We start from the raw sequence: 23,939 nt of genomic DNA on the forward strand, positions 1-23,939 counted from the left end.
ATCGTTTCCTACCTCCAGATCTTCCAATTTTCTCCTCCTGAACTCTGACGCCCACAGGTCATACATTCAGTTTTTCTATCATTACTATCAGATCCCACTAATCTGTTTCTGTTTCCAAATACGAGGTCTCCATATCTCCTATATTATGCCTATAAAAACTGCCCAATCACACATTTCACTAATCCTATTATTAACGGCATCAAGTTTAAGGAATGAAAACACTTTGGAATATTCCAAACCAATTTATAAAATAACCTGACAGTTTGAAAACTACTAAGGCAACATCATGAAGAATTCGAAATACTTCTATATGATAACCTGTTAGCATCCAAAGCTATTATCATTTTATTTAATTTTATTAGTGAAATATTACGAGCACAAGTTATTCTTATAGCATTGACATTAGGTTCTTCAAAGTCATCACGCAAATCTATCTCTTTTTTAAGTACATAAGTGACTGATTTTCCGTATTGCTTTGGGCTATCCTAGGATGAATAGAGTACTGTGAACAACCCTCTACTCCTACTAATGAGCTACTCCTTTGCCAAACTTATTTAATTAACACACACCATCTACATCTATTTAATACCCCGCAAGCCGCCGCAAGGGCGTGTGGCGGGGGGTGCCAGGACACCACCCATAATTTAGAAAAGAAAAAGAAAAAAAAACCGCATGCAATAACGACAAAATCATATATAAAAAAACATGGCATACATTCATGCATGAACACTTACACCCCACACACATGCAAACACTCAAACTACCAACTAACATATACATGCACCTGAAAGTATACCTAACATCTCTATAGTGTTTAATTTTGTTCCGACTTGTAAATTCAACGTTTTTAATATTTCTAAAGTGACTTCGGTTTCTTGCTATTATGATTTCTGATTGTTCGGGGAAAGAATGAGTATTTGTACCTATCTGTCTTGGAATCTATCTCCCTTAGTTTATCTTTGTGGTCTGATCTACCTAAGTAGTGTGGTGCCATTATAATTCCTTCAGTGTCATATTTAAACTCGTTTGTTCTGAACCTTTCTAAAAGTCTAAGCCTCGCTTGTTCTCTCCGCACTTCAAGTGGTTCCCAGCCTAAATCCCCTAAGAGACCTGTCACACTTGTGTTTTTATCATAACAATTTTTAACGAATCTAGCGGATTTTCTCTGGACTTTATCTAATTCTTTTTGCCAAATTTTCTCCCACGGATCCCAAATACTTGCGGCATATTCCAAATGAGGTCTAACTAGAGCAAAATAACACCTCTCTTTAACTTTTTCATTACATTTCCCCACCACCCGTTTTATGAAGCCAAGTTTCTTTAAAGCTGATCCGCATATTGTCCTGATATGTGCTCCCCATGAAAGGCGTGGTGTTAGAACAACCCCCAAATATTTAACTTGATTTGCCGTAGTCAATACTGAACCCTCTATTTTGTAGTTTATATCCTGTTCCTCGCTTCCTTTATTCCAAAATTTCAAAACTGCACATTTATCTATATTAAGTGTTAATCCCCATTTATTGCACCATTCCGAGATATTGTCTAAGTCTCTAGAGAGTAGCTCGCGATCTAGTTGGCTCCTTATTTCCCTGTATATCACCGTGTCGTCAGCAAATAACCTTAGATTGCTACTAACGTGTGTGCTTAAGTCATTTATGTATATTAAGAACAGGAGAGGCCCTATTACACTTCCCTGGGGGACGCCCGAAGTAACATCTCTCTCCGTTGAGCACAACCCATCTATGACTACTATTTGTTTGCGGTTTGACAAGAAGTCTCTAATCCAATTAATTATTTTCTCATTGATCCCATAGTATTTAAGTTTATGTAACAATTTATTGTGTGGGACTTTGTCGAAGGCTTTTTTGAAATCCAGGAATACTGCATCGACTTGGGTGTTGTTTTCTTCCATCATACCATATAAACCATCGAGTTTATATGCAATTTAACCATGAACCTCGGTGTTATTCTTAGCATATAAATGTACTAATCGAATCGATTATCTAAGTATTCAATATGTGATCAAAAACTCATATTATGCTTTTGTATTCATGCTATCAAAGGCTTGTTTCAACTCCAAGAATACGACATGCAGATCATGTACATGATCGTTTCTTCATTCTTTATCCAAAGCTACAGACCTTTACTTTTATCAGGACGAAAACCAAACTGTTTTGAGTCAATGCAACGCTGCTGCAATTTTCCAACTTTCATTTTTTACAATTTTCTCACTAATATTACGAATCACTCTGCACAGAGTTATAATTGCAATTACACTTCCGTTCGCCTGCCATTGCTAAGTTACCACTCCCGAACCCAACATATTCAGCTCGATTTCTGTGGTAAGGTGCATGTGCCCATCCTCTCCAACGCCATATCTACTCTTATTCATTCCCATCCATCAGTCAAACTTGCACACTTCATCCCATGCCCTCCACCACCTAACTCTGAACAACGCTTATGATGGGAGCGCGAATGGCGGTGGATTTCTTAGAGTAAATGCGAGTTGGTATTCATGTATTTATTGTATACCCCCTTAACATTTTCTATCCTGTTATCCATGATTTATTCTTCCCTTCCCAACCCCGTATTCTCTATCTTTAGGGAGAAGACGGCGTCGGGGGCTCATTACGAAGTTCTACCGTCTTAGTTCACTTAATTTCCCACGGCCTCGTTGCTCACTTTCCTCATTTTTACCCTACACCCTTCACCCTACGCACAAATAGCCACCATGATTTTACCCCTCCCACCTACATGAGTCTGAACACTATGATGTCCATTTATTCAGTAATAAGACTAGTAAATTATGCAATTGAATGAATTGGAGTTTGTAACTTATGAATTGAAAGCGATTGAAAAAATGTAATTAATGCAAGACTGGAAGTCTTTGTTTACTTCTCAACACTAACCAGACGACGACTAACGCTTTGATGAATTTTAGAAAACTGTGAACTTGACAGTTTTTCACGAGACTCCCGTCTTCACTTGCGTCGGAAAAAATGAAAGGAGAAAACGTTATACCATGAAATATTCAACACTTTGATAAACTGACGCATGAACAAATAGAATTTACTCGCCAATAGGATTTGGCAATGCTAACAGCGTTAAGTTAAGTTAAGTTCTTGAGAAGCTATGTCACGATAAATATTAAGTAAAAATATTTTATAATTCTAACTAAAATTTTAAATATAAATTATATAAGGGAATTCAATTTTAGTTTCGTGGAGGTATACGAAAGGAAAATTTCAAGTTTTCACTTAATAAGATTTTCGTAAGGCAGAGAAGAAAATATTATTCACTAGTTGACGATAAAATTCATTAAAATCTTTCATTATGGCGTCCCTGCAAAGTGTATCGTGTGACCTATTTTTGATGTTGAGAAGAAACACACCAGGGATTCAAATCCTAAGCTTGAATCATTAAAACGCCTTTTGATGAACAATGTAACGCATTAAAATTGCGGGGAATTACATAAAGAATTGTTTCACGCCCTTAATATTTTTACAATGAACTGGTGCCACAGACGATCAAGCAACAGCAAAGAGTTCTTAAGTTTTCTATTTTACTGCAGGGAAAGATTTGGGAGTGTAAAAATTACTTGACGTAAACTTTCCTCGACGTCACGGGAGCCTAGCGTTATTACCCTCGAGGAGTGAAGGGCTCAGATATTGCATGACGTGATGGGAAGGGGAGCAAGAGGGATGGGAAGAGAATTCCGATTCAAGAAGGTACGGCAAGGAGGAGATATAAAAAAGAAACAAGAAGACAGTGCAGGGAAAGAATTGATATTACACGAATTTAAGGACGCTAGAAACCGGGCTGGGTGAATGATAAAGAGACTTGAAAGAAATTGACTGGCTCGACTGATGAATAAATGTGGAAAATGACTCGAAAAAAATGAAGGCACTTAACATCAAATGAAGATAAACTGTTAAAAGTGGAGGACACGTGATGAGTGTGGCGAAAAAGGAGGACGTAAATAAAGGGTACATTTTTATCGAGAAGCGCTGATGCAGGGATTTTGGTGATAGGAGTAGGATAAGGTGTGAACGCGAGAGAGACATAAAATTAGAGCCGCCACTCCGGCCGGCCTTTTTCTTCAGACTTTACCTCGTACTCAAGTCCTGCCACTCCGGAGCTCCATGATCGGTCATAATGGAGGTGGGGAGAGGATAGTGATGGAGACGATCCGTTCCGACGGATGGAAAGAAAAAGAGGGGTCCTTTTGGACGCTGCGCAGATCCAAGGGCGCACGACTCGAAGGGAAAGGGTCAATGGAATGAGAAGTAAGTGTGACGAAGTGATTCGAGCTCTAAGATACTACAAGGGTATCCATATTAACTTTGCTGTTTTCTTTGAGGCCTTTATAGCTTCTGCTGTTTCCCAAATTGTCTCTCAATCAACCGCGCACCCTCCCGCTCAATTGCCAATTTTAATCGCGCAAAAAGATAACAGGGAATTTTCTTATAGGATGTGCGATGAAGGCGATTTTCTAGTCGGATTTATTTTATAGCATGGAAAAAGGATTTCATATTTTCCTATTTACTTTCCTCGACGTTAAACCCTGACTGCGAGGCCGTCAGGTAGCTCAGTACAAGAACAGCTAACATCGCTCCAATAAATTTGATGAGTGAAATATTTTCTCGCTGAACTTTCAAGTCATTCTATTATTGGAAAGATCAACAGTTTAAAATCCCCATTGAACCGAAGAGCTCGATTGGTTTTACCAACGTAAGAAGAGGAAGAATGTACGAACATCTCATCTCACTAATTCATGAATCGAAAGATGCTCACTGAGTACTTTAACTCAGGAGGAGGCATTTAAGTTCTGGTTTACATTTACTGGTTTACTCACTTTGTATCTATGATAACTGACCAAGTATAAATAGAAACAGCAATAAGAGACGCTTTGTAACTTCATTCATATTTGCCTAGTGTGACAATATGTAGAAGCACATGCCTGATTGAACTCTTCGTCACATTAATCGCAACGAAAGGTTCACTTAAGTCAAACGTCTGAAATTAACATGAACATATTTAACCTTTAAAATGGGGTTATAACATAACTAAGATGGTCTCTTATGCAATGTGTTGCTGGTTCTAAGATAACCGTGCAAGAATAAAAAGTTGTGGACACGGCTAGAAGATAAGAACGAATAGAGATGTGAGGGTATTTTTAAATGGATGAGAATAAGACAAAAGGAGGAATAGGAATGGTGGGAGATACCGACAGATATTTTAAGAATCTAGAATAGCAAATTAGTATCAAATCTATTCTGCTTTTGTAGTAGGAAAAATGCAAATGAAGAGTGGCGATAAGTCCTTCGGGGGACTATTAAGAGAAAAATCCACTGCTAGAAAATTAGAACCATAGACTCAACGCTCATGCTGCTAACATAGTAATATGAGAAAGGAAAACAAATATATGAGAGGGTGAAGAAGGAAATTATAGGTTTTAGTGAGGGAAAAGGAGAAATATACGATCCCGAGTTTGTTAAAAATTTTTGAAGAGCTGTATCTAAAGAGAGACAAAGAGTTATGCCGACGGTTTGTGGATCTTAAAAAGTGTTTAAAAAAAGTGGATTGGGTGAATCTAATTGGATAAGATTTTAGGCAAGAAAGAAGTGGACTCGAAAGAGATATGGCTGACTGGAAAGTTATGCATGGATCAGATTTCTGCGGTGAGGGTTGGTGAAAGAATGGGTGAGATGTGTGAGGAAGAGTGCTGCATGGCGACAATGCTGTTTTTGATGCTTAAAAGAGATAAAAGTAGAGAGTAGAGAAATAAATCTATTAGAGCGAACTTAAAACGCACAAGGATTAGATTTATAATGATTTCACATGATACGGTGGCAATCGCGGAGGATCGTTAAATATTATACAGTATGAGAGAAATAATAGCTAGGGATGAAAGGGATGATGGACAGGAATGAAAATGAACAGAGAATAGACCAAACTCATGCGACAGAGGGGTGAAATAATGAAACTGGTAAAAATGGAGTGTATGTTCAGCATAAGGAGAGGTTTATATTCTTAGAATGTGTTAAAAAAAGGGCTTTTAATGTTGGTTGGAGAAAAACGTGAAAAAAATGGAGAAGCAAAGATTTCAACAAAGGTTTCTTACGATCAGAGTGATTATGCAACTATCGAAGATATTGATGATGAGTAACGTTTGGAGTGCGTTTTTGCATGGAGAAGAAAAACGGACGCCGAGAAGAGAGAATAGGAAAGAAATGTGGACATGTGAAAAGCAATAAGGACATGGAGTAAGTGGAGTGAACAAAAATTACAGATTAAGTGGGGAATGAATAGGTTTTACAGCCTGTGGAAGAGGAGAAGAATCAAATAAGGATTATAAAAATTAATAAATATTATTTGATTGGTCGCTCTCTATGAAAATATGCTAAAAATAACAGTGGGTAGAAAGTTGGAATGAAGGAAGGCGAGAGGAAGAAGGATCAAGACTGATGAGGGATGAGTTGAAAGGACGGGTGTTTTAGGGAAGTAGGAATGAGACAACTCTAGAGAGATGAAAGTGAAGGAAATCCAGGGCCTGCCAAGAGAAGGCAGAGCACTTAAATATTATGGCAATGCTAAGTTATTTCTTTTATCAAAAGTGAATTAAATACCAGGGAGACTAGAGATGAATCTCACCGTAACCTCACGACGCATTCGATGATTCTCTTGTTGGACCTCAAGATTTAACTTGAGGTCGTCTATTTCTGTTTAATGGGTAGAGCGAAAAAAAAACGAATTACATGCTGTTGACCCTAATTCCAAGGAGTCCATTACTAGGCCCAAAAGTAACCGAAAGCCGTCTAATACGAACAAGGGAATAGGGTTTGTCAGCAGAGACGAACACGGGGGAACGGGGACGCACGGCACGCGATAAGATGAGCCTCGGACCCCATCATGATCCGGGCGCAATTCCCTCTACGGTGCTGAGTGGCGGATGCCACGCGAAGAACGCCAGGCATCCGCGATTGATGGAGAGGTCCCTCTCTTGGACCAATGCATGAACTAAGGGAGTTCCGGAGGCACGCCAGCCTGATGGATTGCCTGACTGCTTCCGGGGGAAGACGGGGAGGAACCCTAGGCTTTGTTCCGCTCCCGCTTAACCGCCGACCTTGAGTGGCTCCATCAGTCAGCTACCAATTCTCGAGGGAATCGCTTTGTTTTTTTCCAGAATAATTAGACGTTAATCTTCATCCATCTCCTTGGAATATGGATTGCTTTTCATAATTACTCTAGATCGCGAAAAAAATTGAATTGAAACAAAAATTATCTCCACGATCACCTTAATCATATATTTTTCGGAAAGGATATGTGCAGGTAGGCGAACAAAGCCAGTTCCGTCTCAAAATTTCATTGCCCGTTAATAGTTCAACCGCAACTAACTAAAAAGCATTTTATAGATCTAGAAAATAATGACTGAAAAGGCCAAGCCAAATATTAGTCAATCCATTTTACCAAATTAGCGATCCCAATTACCGGTTTGCGCTTAATTGGCACTTAATGGCTAAGGCCGTAATGCCTTTTAATGCTCTTGCGCGATGCACTGTACTTCATGGAGCACACAATAATTCCTCGTGAGAAAAATAATTTGTTTAGGTCCACTACGGTTTACAGTGTACCATTCTGCCATCGGTTCCCCATTGAAAATGAATAGTAGTTCGCATCCACTCCAATAGATTTCATAAAATCCCATGGTAACACTTTTGATGCTCATTCCACCCTTTTGTACCGCTATTTGAGGAAATGAAAGACACTACGGTCGATTTAGCTTAATCCTACCTGAAAATCGCGTCCTCATCCCTGTGCAATTTAATCTTTACCCAACCCGCAAATGCTTTCGGAATGAGATACGTCAGTCCGGTTTTACGCTTCTCGCGATCTTTTACGACTCTCTCTCGGCCACCCACCACCTCGCGCCCCAACTTCTTTTATTTACCCTGCCGCGTCCAACCCCATACGCCCGTCTCGTGTTTCCTTCCCCGCCCTTAAGACGCCCGCTTCTCCTCTGCCACAGCCTGGTAATTGATCCCTCTCCCCCCTCTCTCCGCTCTTTTCGGCGTAGTGCACTTTGCGAATGCATTTCTCGGGAAAAATAAACTGCCTCTTCCACTTCCATTTCTGAGAAATAGGTTCCGATTCTTGATTGCATTTTCGCGTCTATCCTTAGTGCTTGCTGATTACAAACCGGTTTTCTTTTACACCATGACGTGGTTTTCCTCTGTCGCCGATCTTACTTGGAGTTCTTCTTCCGACCAAAGCTTTACGAAGCCAGAACCTTCTAGATATCCCAGAAATCGTCTCTGAAAATGAAAACCTTACACTCTATGCATCAGAATGATTTTCTTTCCGATTTAGAGTGAACGCTTAATTCCTGAAAGGAGCCCACCCGTAAAATGACCGCTTAAAAATGTGACATTATAATAAGTTGTTTTCTATATTTTGGATAGCTTAATCAATCATAAAAATCATACTTAATTTCGCACTTCCACTAATTCTGTGCTGCCAGTGTTTTCTTAAAACCATGGACTTGCATGAATTTACTGGGAAAACTCGTCGTATCTGTTTATATTTTTTCATCATATAATACCTACTCAACTCCATGCCATTAATTACTGAAATGCTCTCCAGATGTTAACTAAATTAGATGAGCCGGTAAACGACAGAATGAAGAATGGGAAGGATACGAAGATCTTGGTAAGAAAGATACTTTTGCTACTAAAAAATTGAGTTTAACTACTACTGGTATTTATTTATACTGGATACAGAGAATTACAGCTGCTCCACGGTAACCTTTGATCAAATGAGCAGTATTACGACGCCTAGCATCATTTAAGGAATCATTGAAAGTAAAATAGCTTGATATGGATCATTGAGCCTGACGAAAATAACGGGGATATTCGTAGGTAAAAAAAACAAACATGTGAAAGTGCTGCATTTCCATCAACCACCATCATGAAGGAATATAGTTCAGCTGGAAAGTGTCTTTGATTAGTGATTCCCTCACTAAATTAACCATTTAAACTACTTTCACCCACCTATTAATCAACTGTGGAAATAAAATTAGTGTGATGATGTATCATAACATGTTTCTCAAAGTAATGGTTTGGTTCATATCGTAATGGTAGAAATATTTCAGCGATTTTCCGATTCCTACTTGCGGAAGAGGAGGATTCCAGGGTCTGTAAGAACGCCAATTAAATGTACGTTAATTCACCAAACCCATTACGTCTTCCTAATCAAGAGAGTTCTAATCCAAAACTCAGAGTTCGCCGGGCTTTTCTCCACATCCTTATTACCTCTGTATACCCCTGAATAATCCGCCTGTCTTTGATGATACAGGAATCTAAGATATCAGTGACCTCCTTTCATAAAACCACCAACCATTATAATTGGTTGAAAAAAAATATTCCTCAAAATTTTATCTTGTTTCTCTCAAAATTAAACTTAAAAAAAAACTTTTAAAAAAACAATTTTTTTGCCAATCCCTTCCTGCGTGACCAAATACGACTTAAATAACATCTAACGTGGCATATAAAAAACTCTCTAACCATAGTTTATTGCACTTTAAATCTCCACTTTTCACCCTTTGTCCCTCTCCACGTGGATGATGCCCTCATGGGATTGATCAGCTATCATGACCTGGGTGCCATTTTTGTAGGTGCGACTTTTAAGTTGGAGACCTAAAGTTACATGACCGCAGCTAAGTTAAAACGATTTCCCTTTCTTACTTTCCAGTACTGATGACCACTCTTAACATTGTGGTGGTATCTCACATACAGGTTTAGGCATGAGGAATGACCGCGGGGAGAAAGCAGTTGAGTTCTGCAGGAGACAGGGCTTAGTCATCACCAACACTTGGTTTAGACACCACAAAAGACGCAGGTGTGCATGGAAACTGCCAGGTGACTCAGGAAGATATCAGCTAGATTATATCCTGGTTAGACACAGGTTTAGGAACAGTGTGATAAATTCGCACAGCTTCCCGGGAGCGGATGCGGACTCAGACCACAATTTAGTTGTTATGAAATGTAGCGTACGTTTCAAAAAGATAAGGCAGGGGCGGCGAGTTAGAAAATGGAATGTAGAAGCATTAAATGGTTTGAAAAGGAAGGAATACAAACAGGCGGTAGAAAAAATCATGGAGGATGGTAAAGGGCTTAGTACTATCGAAGAAAAATGGGAAATGATCAAGAAGGGGTTGTCTAAAGCCGCAAAAGACACTATTGGAACCGTTAACGCTAAAAGGACTAGGAAATCATGGATCACGGATGAGATGATTACAAAGATGGATGAGCGGCGAAAATGGAAGAATGTAAATACAGAATTAGGCAAAATGAAGTACAAAGAACTAAACAATAAATTGAGGCGGGCAACAAATAAAGCAAAAGAAGCATGGTGGAAGACGCAGTGCGAGGATATGGAAAGTCTGCAGAGGAAGGGTGAAATCGGTGCGCTGTACAGCAACTCTAAATCTTTATCGGGAAGTAAGAAAGAGAGATCTACATAGGTAGTTCATACTAAGGTCATATTTATTCCCTCCTATTTCACATTCTAGGAAGTTTCTTCAGTGGGTAAAATTAGCATTTGTTTAAAGCTAACCGTTTTAGTTCATGCAAAGGAAAAGTTTAATATTCATAATCTTTTTTTTCGAGTAATTCATCGCGATTAATTTACAGTGTAAGGCGGCCTGTCAAAGATTTCCAAAATTACAGTCGTCTATATGACCACTGTAACTACATGTGCTGTTTTTATAACATTTTCGACTTGCATAGTCGGAAATCGTTAAGAGAAACTTCCATCAAGGGTACAGCGGAACCGTGGAGAAAACCTTACCTGGTAGGTTAGGTTTTCTGGTTAGAACCTAAAAACTGCACAGTTCAAAAGGTTTTGAAGTTCATCATCTCTTATCTTGCATGTTCTCCTTTCTCCGTCCTATTTTTATTTCCCTGTCCTATTTTTATTTCCCGTCCAATTCCTTTTCGTTCGTCCACGCATACGAATGGATCTCTCCTCCCATTCTCCCACCCTCTCTCCACATTTTCTTTCTCTTCCTTCACCACTCCATCTTGCTCGAAATCTTTTGCCTTCCTCAACCCGACCCCCCGCCTTCGCGTCATCCACGCGCCTCGACTCTCTCAATCTCGGGATCTCCTAGGTGATGCGGCGCTGAGACGCGTGACTCGGGCACCTCAACCCTTTGCGACGGAGTTTAAGCCACGGGGGAGACCCTTATCCCCGACATTGTTATTCAACCAAGGGACTTCCTTCCACACCAAAATATGCTTTCCTCTCCTCAGTTTTCCTGAGACCACGGTAACACTTGAGAGCTAACCGGTAGGGTAAATAAATATTCTCTGGGCGTCTTTTTCACCGAGAATGTCACCAAAATGCCGCTTCAAATATATGGAATACTATATAAATACGGACGTGCTCATAACTCCCGAAATGCGTTGACAATAGCATTTCATCCCGACTTTTCCGCGTAGATAAATGGAGCCACGAGAAGACAATTATTTTAAACTGGAAAGAGGAAACTCACTGGGATGTGTTAACGCTCAACGTCAGTAAAGGAAATATCATTTACTTCAGCATTAACTTTTGAAAAATTACGCAGTCAATTGAGTGACTAAAAATAAAGCCAAGGATGTGAGAAGATTTTTAACCCCGAATTCCAAGCTGGTTTATTGTATTATCCAGTAAGATGGAGAAGTGTAACAAGCATACACAGCCAAAGAGTAGCGCAAAAACATTAAAATTATATTTCCTCGAATTTATTTGGCTTGGCTTCTTTTTCTTTAAAATTCTTTTTTCAAATGAGTTTATGTTTTCAGACTATATTACTTCACGACTCAGTTGCTCACATTTTTCATCAAGGAGACTTAATTCATACTTTAAGGTCATTCCTATTCCACATTGTAAGGGGCGTATCTACTTAAATTATCTATCTCAAAGAGAGGAAAGTGTCTATTCTAAGTTCAGTAATTAAGTATTTATAAAATGTGATACAACAACAACGAAAAATTACATCAACAACCCTCTGCGGCTGGTGTTTAGATTTTCATGATAGATTATGTCAGATTTTGTGAATTTCCCATCGGGCATGAGTTGAATACACTTGGTAATTAGTGACTATACTGCATACTAATACACCCTTTTCAATTGGTTTCCTTATTTGTATTCTCAGTGTAATCAATGGAGTGGTAACTAACAGTATAATCTCCGTTATGTACGAGTACAATACAGAGGTTCTATGAATGCTGTCCGGTCGACCTTCCACGTACGGTGGATAACGGGGCTCCATATGTATCTGGAAAAAGTAAAGCAGAAGTAGAATTGCTGGAGACCTAACACACCACACATGTAAATTGTAAATTTAGATACCCATGATCCGGCATATTACTAAAATAGGGATATCGGCGTTTGCATTCCGCTCTGCACACGCAGACCCCATTACGCATTACTCGCAAAATACTGGCATATTACCATGTGAATACTAAAACAGAAGGAAGCCTAGCTCGAAATCTTTTGCAGACTTTTGCAGGAATGAATAAAAAAAAGTCAAAACTGATGCTAGGATTAACTCCGAGTTCATTGACATCAGCTACATCGAAATTGACGCGGGATGTGTTAGGCTGAGGTCAGCCGAAGCCAAACTAAAAATAGCTGGTGAATAAAAGGATATTTCATTAGAAATGCTCAATAAAGCAGTGAATTTATAGATTTTTCTGTTTATACCTAGTTTTATAAGGCGAAATACCATCTTGTATGGAAAATGTGAAGGATGGAGTAATAAGGACAAAATTTGAAAATTCCATGTCTCTTTTGAAAAATTACACCGAAAATTTATAGCTGTAAAAATGTGGAAACTTTTGAAGATTTATGTTGCGCTGTAATATTTTAGCATTCCTACATCGAGGGGAAACAGGAACTTTCACAATAAAGGTGTAAATTTTAGGTGAAACCGACACACCAGCAACTGGATGCTTTCTCAATCAAAAAGTTTTCTTCTTAAAAAAAATAAAAAAACTATTTCCCCAGACGAAATATCCTTCTACTGACTATTCAAATAGTTATTTATTGCAAAAAACATCATTTGCTCTAAAATTTTCGGCGATAAGAACAATGAACATTCTAATTATGATACTATGATCATACATGAGAATCTCCGGATGAAATGAACGGTAAAAATCATTTTCCAATCCATTGGGCAATAAGTCGCCCATAAAATACGTCGATCAACAGCAATTATTGTTTTGATCTGCCTCATCGAAATCTCCATTTCGGATGAAGTTTCTCAGAATTTCTCAGTTCTCAGAATTTTAGAACACTTAAAAAAATTAGCAATTTCTGGATCTTCAATAAATTTTTCGTTCCAAAAATTCGTTTTTCAAAGCTTAATATCTACTTTTTTCTCTAACTGGTATTACTCGCCATCACTGATTGAACACCAATACACAAATTTATTAAAATTCAAAATCAATACAATAACTTTTGACACCAGTTGTTGATCCCAGTGAGTAAACCGAAAGGATGCGCTGAGGTCACAAACGAAGGAACTGATTTGAAATGCGAAGAAAAACACATCGTACTCTTACGTCGAGTGAGTTTGCAGGGACGATTATTTGACTGTTTCCTCTAAATACGACGCTGTTAAATTTCATATAAACCTGTTTCTTTCGATTTCAATTATTTTCTCTACTTGTCTCCCACCTCTATTTCTTTATTCTTTTCTATCTTCGTTCTCTATCTATTTTCCTACGTTTATGCCACATATTACTTCCCTCCAACTTCTATTATCCATTCCCCTACATCGACATTCCTCCCCCTCCATTATTACCCACATCTCTTCATTTCTCTACTCTCCTGTTCCTCCTGTCTTTCATTCACGTCCTCTTTTTTCTTTCTTTCGTCTATCATCCTTTCCATTTTCTTACTACCCTTAATCTCCCCCCATACATCCTCTCTCAGTTTCTATAATTTCCCTTCCCCGTTCACTCTCCCTTTATTTCTTTCTGGCAGCTATCAGGTTCCCTCTTAATGATCCCAATGATTATTAGAGAAAACTTCACCTTGATGACTAATCATCCTTCTTGAGTTACTTAATTAAAAGTCTAAAAGAACGGCAGATTCAACCCATGTGTTAGTTCAATATCTTATTTTAATTGTGTAATTTTTACACTTTAGTAATTTCATAGCAATTAATGATGCCAACTTGGAACTTTTACATGGACGTTTGTGCATAAAATAATTTCAAAATGACCATTTAGTTGTTAACTGTGGTTATATATATATTTATATATATATATATAAGTATATATATAATTATATATATATATATATATATATATATATATATATATATATATATATAAATATATATATATAACCATGTCCAGGAATAACTAACCGTATCATAAGTAACGTTAGCATCGAAGTATTTCTGGAGCTTTTACTTTCAATGAAAGAAAGGGATGATAATTTCATTAATATCCTGTCAATAAACTAAGCATATGAACCTTCTCAACTTCCGTTAGAGGTACTCGTTACAAGCATTTGCGTTAGGCATTGACTGTATGACAATGTTACGACTGATAAAGAGAAATGCACTTGCTAGTATAAGACATAATGTAATGGTATTATTATAAAAGAATCTAATCAGCCATATCATAAAAGTTATGAAAAGTTTAAACACTAAATAAACTGAAAGTTTTTATTTAAAAGTCTGAGTATAACTAAAGAAAAGCGGAAGATTTAATACCAAGTATAGGTAAATATGATAAAATTAATCCAAACGATCGATTTACAAGATATATTAATTTACAAGTCAGCTGAAATGCCTTAATTACTATATATGCGTAAGTAATTGACAAAATGTAAAGATTCGATTGAATGAAAAATCCACAGCAAGCATGGAGGTGTATCGCGTTTCAAAATAAAAAAATAGGTTTCCGAAAGATCTGCTTAAAATCAACCTACTTGAAAAGCTGAAATGCCACTCAAAATCAAAAAAATTAAACTTTGGCGGGTTAGTATGTGTGAAGGTCCTTCATTGTGATTGGAAGAGAAAGGAAAAACTGCGTTCTCCCCAACCAAATCAAACTCCCATTTGAGTATATACATAGAAATCATTCCTTGCAGTTCAAAATTTCTCTTTAAATGAATCTAGACCATTGTGTTCTATTAACTCAAAGATGAATGACGCATAGCCGTAGCGAACCACCGATTTTAACTCGAACAAAATGTAGATTTCAAAGACTCCAGGCGATTCCGACACCTCCCCGTGAAATTATTCCAAAGCCAATTGGATGCATGATGAATTCCGTTCGGATCGAAACTGGGTATTACCAAATCACATTTAAGCATCCCTCACGAATTTTTCCCCAAGAGTTTCGAATGGTGCGGTGTTAAGTGGGTGGCGCGGGGTTAAAGCGGTACTGAAGAGACGGAGATGGACGGCGCCAGAGGGGAAGTTATGGAAAAGGGTCGAGGGGTTTGGAAGCTCATGAGAAGACGGAGGGGACGAGGGTTGGCAGGTGAGCCGCTCACTACTCATTCCCATGTGATTAATGCATTCACGGCGCTCCCAATCCATTTCGCACCCATCCGCCCCCATCCCCACCATATCCTCCTACCGAACGCGGTTTGACCTCCAGTGCCCTCAATTCTCACGCACTCCAACCACCCTCATCCCCACTCTCCCCCTGTAAAAGACGGCACTAAAAAGCGCCTCGGTCGTCCACTTGCTTAGCCCTCACCGTTTCGCGATAAATGAAGGTTGTAAATATTCCCTGGTAGGGAAAAATGCTTCTTCCTCTGGCTTTACCCTACCTCTTTTTCCCTACACGACAACACACTCTCCCCACTCTTAAAACACAAATGTGCCCACAGTTTGCAAATTTGTTCCTGACGAAGCCGCGGTTATTGTCAAAAGACAAGAACTTGAATTTATTTTTTTGGTAACTTCCGCGTTAAACTATCTCTTTGGATGACGGTTTTTATCACATTGTAGTCTGCATCTTTAATTCTCAAAATACCTTAAGAAAAGAATAAAACAATTTTTAGAACGCCAAAAAACCTGTCGTTCAATGATACGATCTATTCAAGAGTAACCTGAAAACTGTCAAGGACTCAACTTTACATAACTGTGGAAACCTTCATAAAAGGATAAAATACGTCGCTCACCTCATTTTCCCCTCCTGACTTGTGTTCAATGAAATGTGGCTGCTGAAATCATTTTCGTATATCCGCAACACGCACAGTAAATGAAACGCTATGAATGGTTAAGTTAACCCTTGCTAGATCATCTGCAACGCGATTATATCACGCTTGTTACTTCTTTGTTGGCGAAAACGAGTACAAACAGAATACTGAAAATAGGAAGTCAGGAATGTGCAAGCGAAACAAACTTGAACTTCGGTGGTAGAATCAACAAAACTGCCTGAAAAATCACCCGAAGGAGCTTCTATTGCTTACTTTTGATAAACGAAAATTAATATCATTGACAAGTAACTTCTGCAGAACTAATTATTTCGTTGCGGAAACTATATGCTTATCCTAAAATCAAATAATAATTCTATTTAAAATGTGAATAAAATACGTATGGGAAAAAAGGATTAAAGTATTTAGATAAATTCTATAACTTGATATACAACTGGGTTATCATAATCTTCATCGCTTAATTTAAATATCTTATTCCTCAAAATGTTTAACTAGTAATTACTAGCCTTAACATTTTTGTATTGTTTAGCAGCTTACAGGATACATGAGTAGTGGTGGAAGATTATCCAAACAACGGAAATGAATTGTACACGCCATCTAGTTTAGTACAGGGTGAACTCTATCATCAAATACCAAACCAACCTTCGGGTTGATGAATGTGTTTATGGTATACATTAGTTGCAAAAAAATTGCAAAAAACCGAAAGCGATCCCAGGTTTCCTTGGTGAGATCAAGAACATTAAAGATACTGAAATTCGATAGCACGCAGCTTTCTTTCCGCTCCCAGTCATTCGGCTTCATGATGTCATTATTGCAGAAGCCTATCCCCGGTTCGAGTCTTCTAAACGTAGCAGACTGCATCAGCGTAGTCTTACAGTTGAACTCATGAATTTTAATTTGGTAGTAAATCACGTAAACAGTACTTGAGTTTTGATGATAATTCGTATAACTATTACCCATATACCAATGACTCGATAATTTTTCACCAGAGTTTTTGAGTTTGCTAGCATTTAGTGGTTTCAATGATGAGTACAAGGTTAAGATATTGTTAGGTGCCTGATTATAAAAGAAATACGATTAAGACGCCAAAAAAATTATTCAATAGCTTCTTAACCAATACAAAATAATTCTTGAGTTTAAAAGCTTACGGATATATTCACCAGGAACTTAATGGCCTTTTCCACTCAAATAATTTGAAAAGTACCGAATTTAAAATCGAGTCCATTAAATTAAATGAAAAGGGGTCACCAATATGTGGCTTTGGAATCATTTAACGAGCTTTAATGGGATGGAGTTTTGATTGCAACTCATTTTGCAAACGGTTTCGGCATAAATGTTACCTTACTACAACAGGTTTTTCCTTGGCTGAAACAAAAAATTTCATAAAATCAGTTGCTTTTTATTCCGAAAATTTGTACGTGCTTCAGTCAGCTCAAATGTGGGGGTGGTCACTCCAATTTTTGGAATGAAACTTCTTGGCTATCAATAACTCAGGAATCGATATAGGTAGTGGGAATTTAAGGGAAAAATTTGTTCTTCATAAAAAAATGAGCTGGCAGAAATTTACCAGACGCCTTGAATTTCTTCATAATATTGCCTGGTTTCTTCCTGGACCAATAACTCAAATTTACCTTTTCTGGTTCAGGAAATTTATAAATATTGCTATTTTAGAGATTTTTTATGCAAAAGAACAAATTCATGCTTCATTTTCTAGTAAAGTGTAAACACTGTGAATTGTAGATGTAAGTTACATAAATTCAAGACCAGCTCCATCAGTAAATAGGTTAAATACTTCAAATTAGTGAAGATTAATACGGGTAGTATTGTCACTGATTAAACATTGGTGTCAAAAGTCTATAATTATTTAATTGGGTTTAATAGTGAAGTATTGAATAATGAATTTCATATGTTGCTTTTTTACAACTTTGTCCAAGCCATTAAAAGGCAAAATAATTCTGAAATAATGTTAAATGGGTATCAAGAAACAAAAATATTCCATGAAAACGACTTGAATTGAACATAAAATTGATCACCAGAAGATGCAGCACAGTAATTCCCATTTCAAAATAAAAATTTGAACCAAAGACTCTTTCAATACTACAGACTAGGAAAATGTTCAGTTTTTGCTACTGCTATGTCAGAACTCGCTCCGATAAGGACCGACCGTCTTCGCCAAATTATCGGCTGTATAAGATTTCACATTACTTTTAAAAGCAATGAACCAACTTCCGAAATGGTTCACTAAGATATGGAGACATTTTTCGTTAGGTACCAGTACTTTACTTCGTTTATTCTCAAAAACATAGTTTTATGGTAGTTAAAACTTCTCGCAAGCCCTAAATGTAAGTTTTAGATTCAATAATAAAAAATGTAATAGTAAATATAATGTAGCAAAGACAAAATCTTGACGAGAAAGCATGAAATTTCGCGATCCTTTGAAGCTTAAATTAAATGCTTTTAACCTATACCGGGTAGGATTCTGGCCTGATTGCATTGACATATTTAATTAATTTAGATAGACATATTTAAATATGCATAGATATATTTAAACATTCTTGTCAGGCCATGAATAGAATTAAAATATTAGTATAGTCATCAATCTCCATTATATAAATTGAGTTAGTAGATATCTGAATTTGATTAAAAGATTGCCAGTACTTTCTCCAATTTTACTCGCCGTTTACTCACAATTTACCCTAATTTCCATGCATTTAGCTTTCATGTAATTTAAATTAGTTTCATTCATTTTTACCTCGCGTCAATTTCGTCTGATAATCAACGAAACAAACGTAATATCTTTTCTGGCCACAATAATTGCATGATTTCACATTATCAGGATTTCATGGATGGGGTACTTTTCCGTGGCATTCCTCAATAATGCATTAACGTTACGTAATTATCGGCACTTTCATAAATACATCAGACAGGCAAATTTTTAAAGAGAAATGTTCACTGCAGCTTGAAAAAAATCCTTTTTCACAAAGAACATTTAATTATTGTTTCAATTACTTTTATATCTGCACTGATAAAGTTACGATGAAAAAAATAATACGACGGGTTCTGATTTTAACCTCAAATATATTATAATAATAATCTGAGTGAAATAAAAAAATCAGAAAAATATTATTAAGATAATAAATGCTTAAATAATTCTAATCAGTGGTTTACTATGTCTTCTTGGGTTATCAAATATAATTAAACGTTTTTCCCATTCATATGATTGAAATAATACCATAAAAAAACTTAGGTAATATTATTCTTCTTGAACCCTCTCCCTACCCTTCGTAAGAAAACGTATTAAATGACTTCCTGCTCTCTCCCAAATTCCTTAAGTATATTTAGGACAGTCATTACCCCGACACAACCTTTTAAATGACTTCCAAACGGAAGTGGATTTTATTTCCAGCCATATCAATATGGAGAAGACGATTAGTGGAGACAGAATTCAAGACTACCTTTCATCATATTACTACCCTCTATTCTTAATGGCAATACGACGCTAATAGGAGGAATTATCATTGCGGTCGTCATAAAGTAAAATATGGATCTTTAATTCAATAAAGAATAATTCTCGTTTCAACAGAAAAAATGGAAGGCTGAGACTTTAAAACTCCAGTTCACTTAAACGGGTCAAAGTGGAAGTTTAAATTTTGCTAATCATATCTATATTTCAATGGACAGTTTAGCACAAAAAGCACAATTAATTAATGGCAACGTAGTAAGGTGTAATTGAATTGAAACTAAAAATTGGCATGGTCTAACGTACATGCATTAGACCGGGTGTCCGAACGCAAAACCGGGAAAACTGTCCTCCATTGGGTATGCAATAACGATGAAATCGTTGTGACGAAAAATAATCGATCCCCAGTTATGCATGTTTAGAGGAACCAAAAAACTTTTAAATAAGAACATTCACGCCTACACCCTTCTAGCTTTGCTTTGCCTTGTTACATGAGGGAATATAGAGAAAAATAAGGAGAAAAAACAAAATGGATCGATACAAGTAACATTAAACTGTATACGATACATAATAATATTCGTGCAATTTTTCTGTTTCAACTAATGAAATGATTAAGGACACAACACCATAGAATTTTGCACCCCTACATGGAAAGCAATTCATTTGCCAAGAGTGAATCAGACTTCTTAGGCACGGAAAAAGTTTATCTTTGGGGACTATTTGGCTACAGCAAGCTTTGTAATACTCATACTCTAAGCACACCAATTTAGGTTTTAAGGTAGAGAGCTTAATTTGATAACAACTCCTCTCTCCTCGATGAAAGACTTCCGAAATTTCCTCAGAAGACTTTAAAATTACTGTATTCAGACTTCTCAGAATACACTGATAGACAGAGAAGAAAAATCTATAACATTTTCAGGTTAGTGTATTAATTCAAAGGTATTTTGTAGGAGATAATAAGTACTGATGCTATCGACTCATTAAACTTTTCAAATGATTTCCAAAAAAATTGCTCTTACTGATAATTACCTACTCGCATTTTATTGCATATTTTGTACCGAACTTGATCGTGTTGTCATCTTGTGTAGACATCACTAAGAGAATAAGAAATAACTCGATAAAAGGCGCCTGCTTGAAAGCCTAGTGGTTAAAAGCTAATAGCATACTGAAACGAATGACGGCAATTGCGAAACTTCTGTCAACCCACGCAAAGGCATTAGGACGTCTTTCTATTACTCTTGATTAGTGAAGATAGATCGAATAAAAAAAACAAATGAGCTGTATGGTGTGACCCTAACATAAAGGCATCTGATAAAATAAACGCTCCGGGAACTTAGGAGATCTATCAAACAGAAAACAGTAAATTCATTAAACGTATATCTCTAAATCTTCCACCTTCATGACTTCATTAACTTCCGCCCGACTGCCAGTTACAAATTCCTTTGCTTTTTCCCGGAACTTAAACCTATATGTTTACCTTTTTCAGGAATTGCTCCCCGTCTTATGTTAACTGGCCACTATGTGCCATTTCATATCCAATTATGAATGGAGTTATCTTCCCATGAAGAGATGCAAACTTGTTTCGTATCTCAAGTCAACAAATCAAATAGCTAACATATATAATGAAAAATGTGAAAACAATCCATTTTTCAGGGAGTTAAAAACGCAAATTCAACATTAACATCCAAATAATGGTGATGCAGAAGCATGCTGAGAGTACTACAACCAAGTCGAAATCTCCGGTTCCATTATAACATATAGTCTACAAAATTTACAAAGAACCAAAGTAAATTTCGAGAAATCAATCCGGACTTCTGGGTTTGTCAATCAACTACATCAGAAACGACATGCGTTCCAAAATTGGAAAAAATGGCCTTTGATCGAGAAAATGATGAATGGGAACGGTTTGACGATTCTTTTGCCAGAGGAGGGATTGCGCAACATGAAAATGTGACCATAATTCAGGGAGAGATGCGCCTTAACGATTTGTGCTCGCAGGGATTTGGGAAGGAACCACGATACGCAACTAGGATAAAACGAAGTGATTGGGGCGAGCGTGGATTAGACTGCCAGGGATATATATCATGACGAAAAGGGGAATAAGAAAAATAAAGGTAGGAGAGAAACGCGATAAAAGAGAACAGCTTAATGAAAAATGTGATATGACAGGGAGGTGGGACGGGATGCGAGGACGCAGGGATTGAACTCCGAAAATCAGGGAAGGCGAATCGAGAAAATACGACGTGGAAACTGAGTCAAGAAAATGTTTTCATTTCGGAGAAACAACGTCCATACTCGGAAATCTGTGCTACCACCATAACTTCCGCCAAATGCGATAAGCGCAGCCTATTGGGAAGTGGTTCTAATAGTTCCGTTTCTTCCACAATTTATTTCCAAGAAAATTGAGAAGCTACTAGGGCGATAGAAGTAATGTTCAAATATAATGATTGCCCTTCCACTAACTTCACCACTTCCATCTCTCAAAAAATGAGCGTTTTGAAATTAACTTCCTCGGTCGACCACGTATCTCCAAAATAAATATCTAAAGGGCAATATTACCGTTTCCTTTAACGCTAATGAAAAAGTCTGGAGCCCTCCACTTCAATACGTGTGGAATGGAAAATATACAGCCAATGAGATTCGAGGCATCGAATATCTCGCAAAATACAATCTCACGAAATATAAGCTCTTAAGGTTATGGAAGTGTCGGGTAAAAGTGACAAGAATGGCAAAACACATGGTAGTCCAGTGAAAGTGCTCTGAGCTACTGACTAAAGGGAGCGAGATCGATTCCCGGCGTCTGCATCTGGGCACCCTCTGCTTTACCCAAGCGGTGTGATTTTTTGCTTGCCAGATCCTCTTTGGAAACCATATGGTATAGGAAAAAGAGTTATACATCATATCCTGATGTGTGAACCTCGCATGCCGTTGGACTTAGTACTAGGTTAGCTCGATTCTTATCAATCAAACCAACCTTCGAGTTAACTGGTGGGGTAATATTCATTGGAGGAAAGAATGATAAATATAATAAGAGTCGATAAAACTGACTGGTGGCATATTTTAAGAGTTAGCTCATTTTAGCATTAAATAAATAATATCAGGAACTACATAATATATGTATGTGTGTTTTTAGTGTTTATTTTCTCTGGTAGCTCTCCCGTAGCCCTATAATTCAGGATAAACCTTTGCTTGTCATCTGGGATGTAAAGTGCTGAATCATCAGAGTTTCCAAGACACTTCCGCTTGAGGTGGGGCTCGAACGCACGAACAATAAATCAAAGTGTGGATGTTTAATCCACCTGGAGAATCCGCTAATAATCATGAACATGAAATAAAATAATTTTATTTCAATAAAAACTAGAATACATAAGTATACTTGCTATGTGCATAGAATGGAAACATTTACTAACGCCTAAATATAATTAACTTTTTATATCTTCTCCTGTCAATACTCAAAACCGTATTAGAGGCATTAAATCCCTTTGGCCAAGAGGGGAAATTAATTTTACCACCCTAAGGTAGAATCATCCCCATTATACAACTTATTTAGGTACCACGTACAAAAAGGAAGCACTTATGTTTTTACACTGGTTAACACCCTAAGGCACAGTTTCACCAATTTTAGTGGATCGACGATCTGCATGACTGTCATCATTCTATTGATCAGCGGCCATAGCGTAATTTGTTTCATTAACATTTGATGAAAGATTGAGCGCGCTGATTATATTGTTGGCATTTGTAAAACGTAAATTACATCATAATTTTGCAAACTGACTTCCTATTGGTGGTAACCACATTGTGGTTGATTGTGTGCATGACGACCGCAGAGTTTCAAATTTTTTAACAGGCGATAAACAAACAACCGAGATTGATTATTTCAGACTGTTAATTTTCAATGAGATTTATAGCCATATTACTAAGAATATGAAGACAGCTGGTGTTTCAAGTGTAGGGATAAAATAGTGGAAGGAGCTAGTCTTGTCTTTCAGTGCCACCAAATGGAACAAGTGAATGAGTTCATGCCGGCAAAAAAATATTTTACGAAATTGAAACGGGTACCAAAGAATAATACAGATACAGAAAAAAATGTAAGCACAAAGTAAGTTTTTAAACGAATTAGATAGTTCTCCTCCAACGTTAACTGCTTTTTTAGCCGTTTTATTCATGTGGATGGTCCAAAACTGAGCATGTTTGGAAGGGTACAAGATAGGCTGAGGCTCTATAACACTGATGTTTTCCCGATAAG

Source organism: Hetaerina americana, unplaced genomic scaffold (assembly GCF_022747635.1).
Source record: "Hetaerina americana unplaced genomic scaffold, ioHetAmer1.1.p SCAF_5, whole genome shotgun sequence".
In the NCBI taxonomy this organism is placed as follows: Eukaryota; Metazoa; Arthropoda; class Insecta; order Odonata; family Calopterygidae; genus Hetaerina; species Hetaerina americana.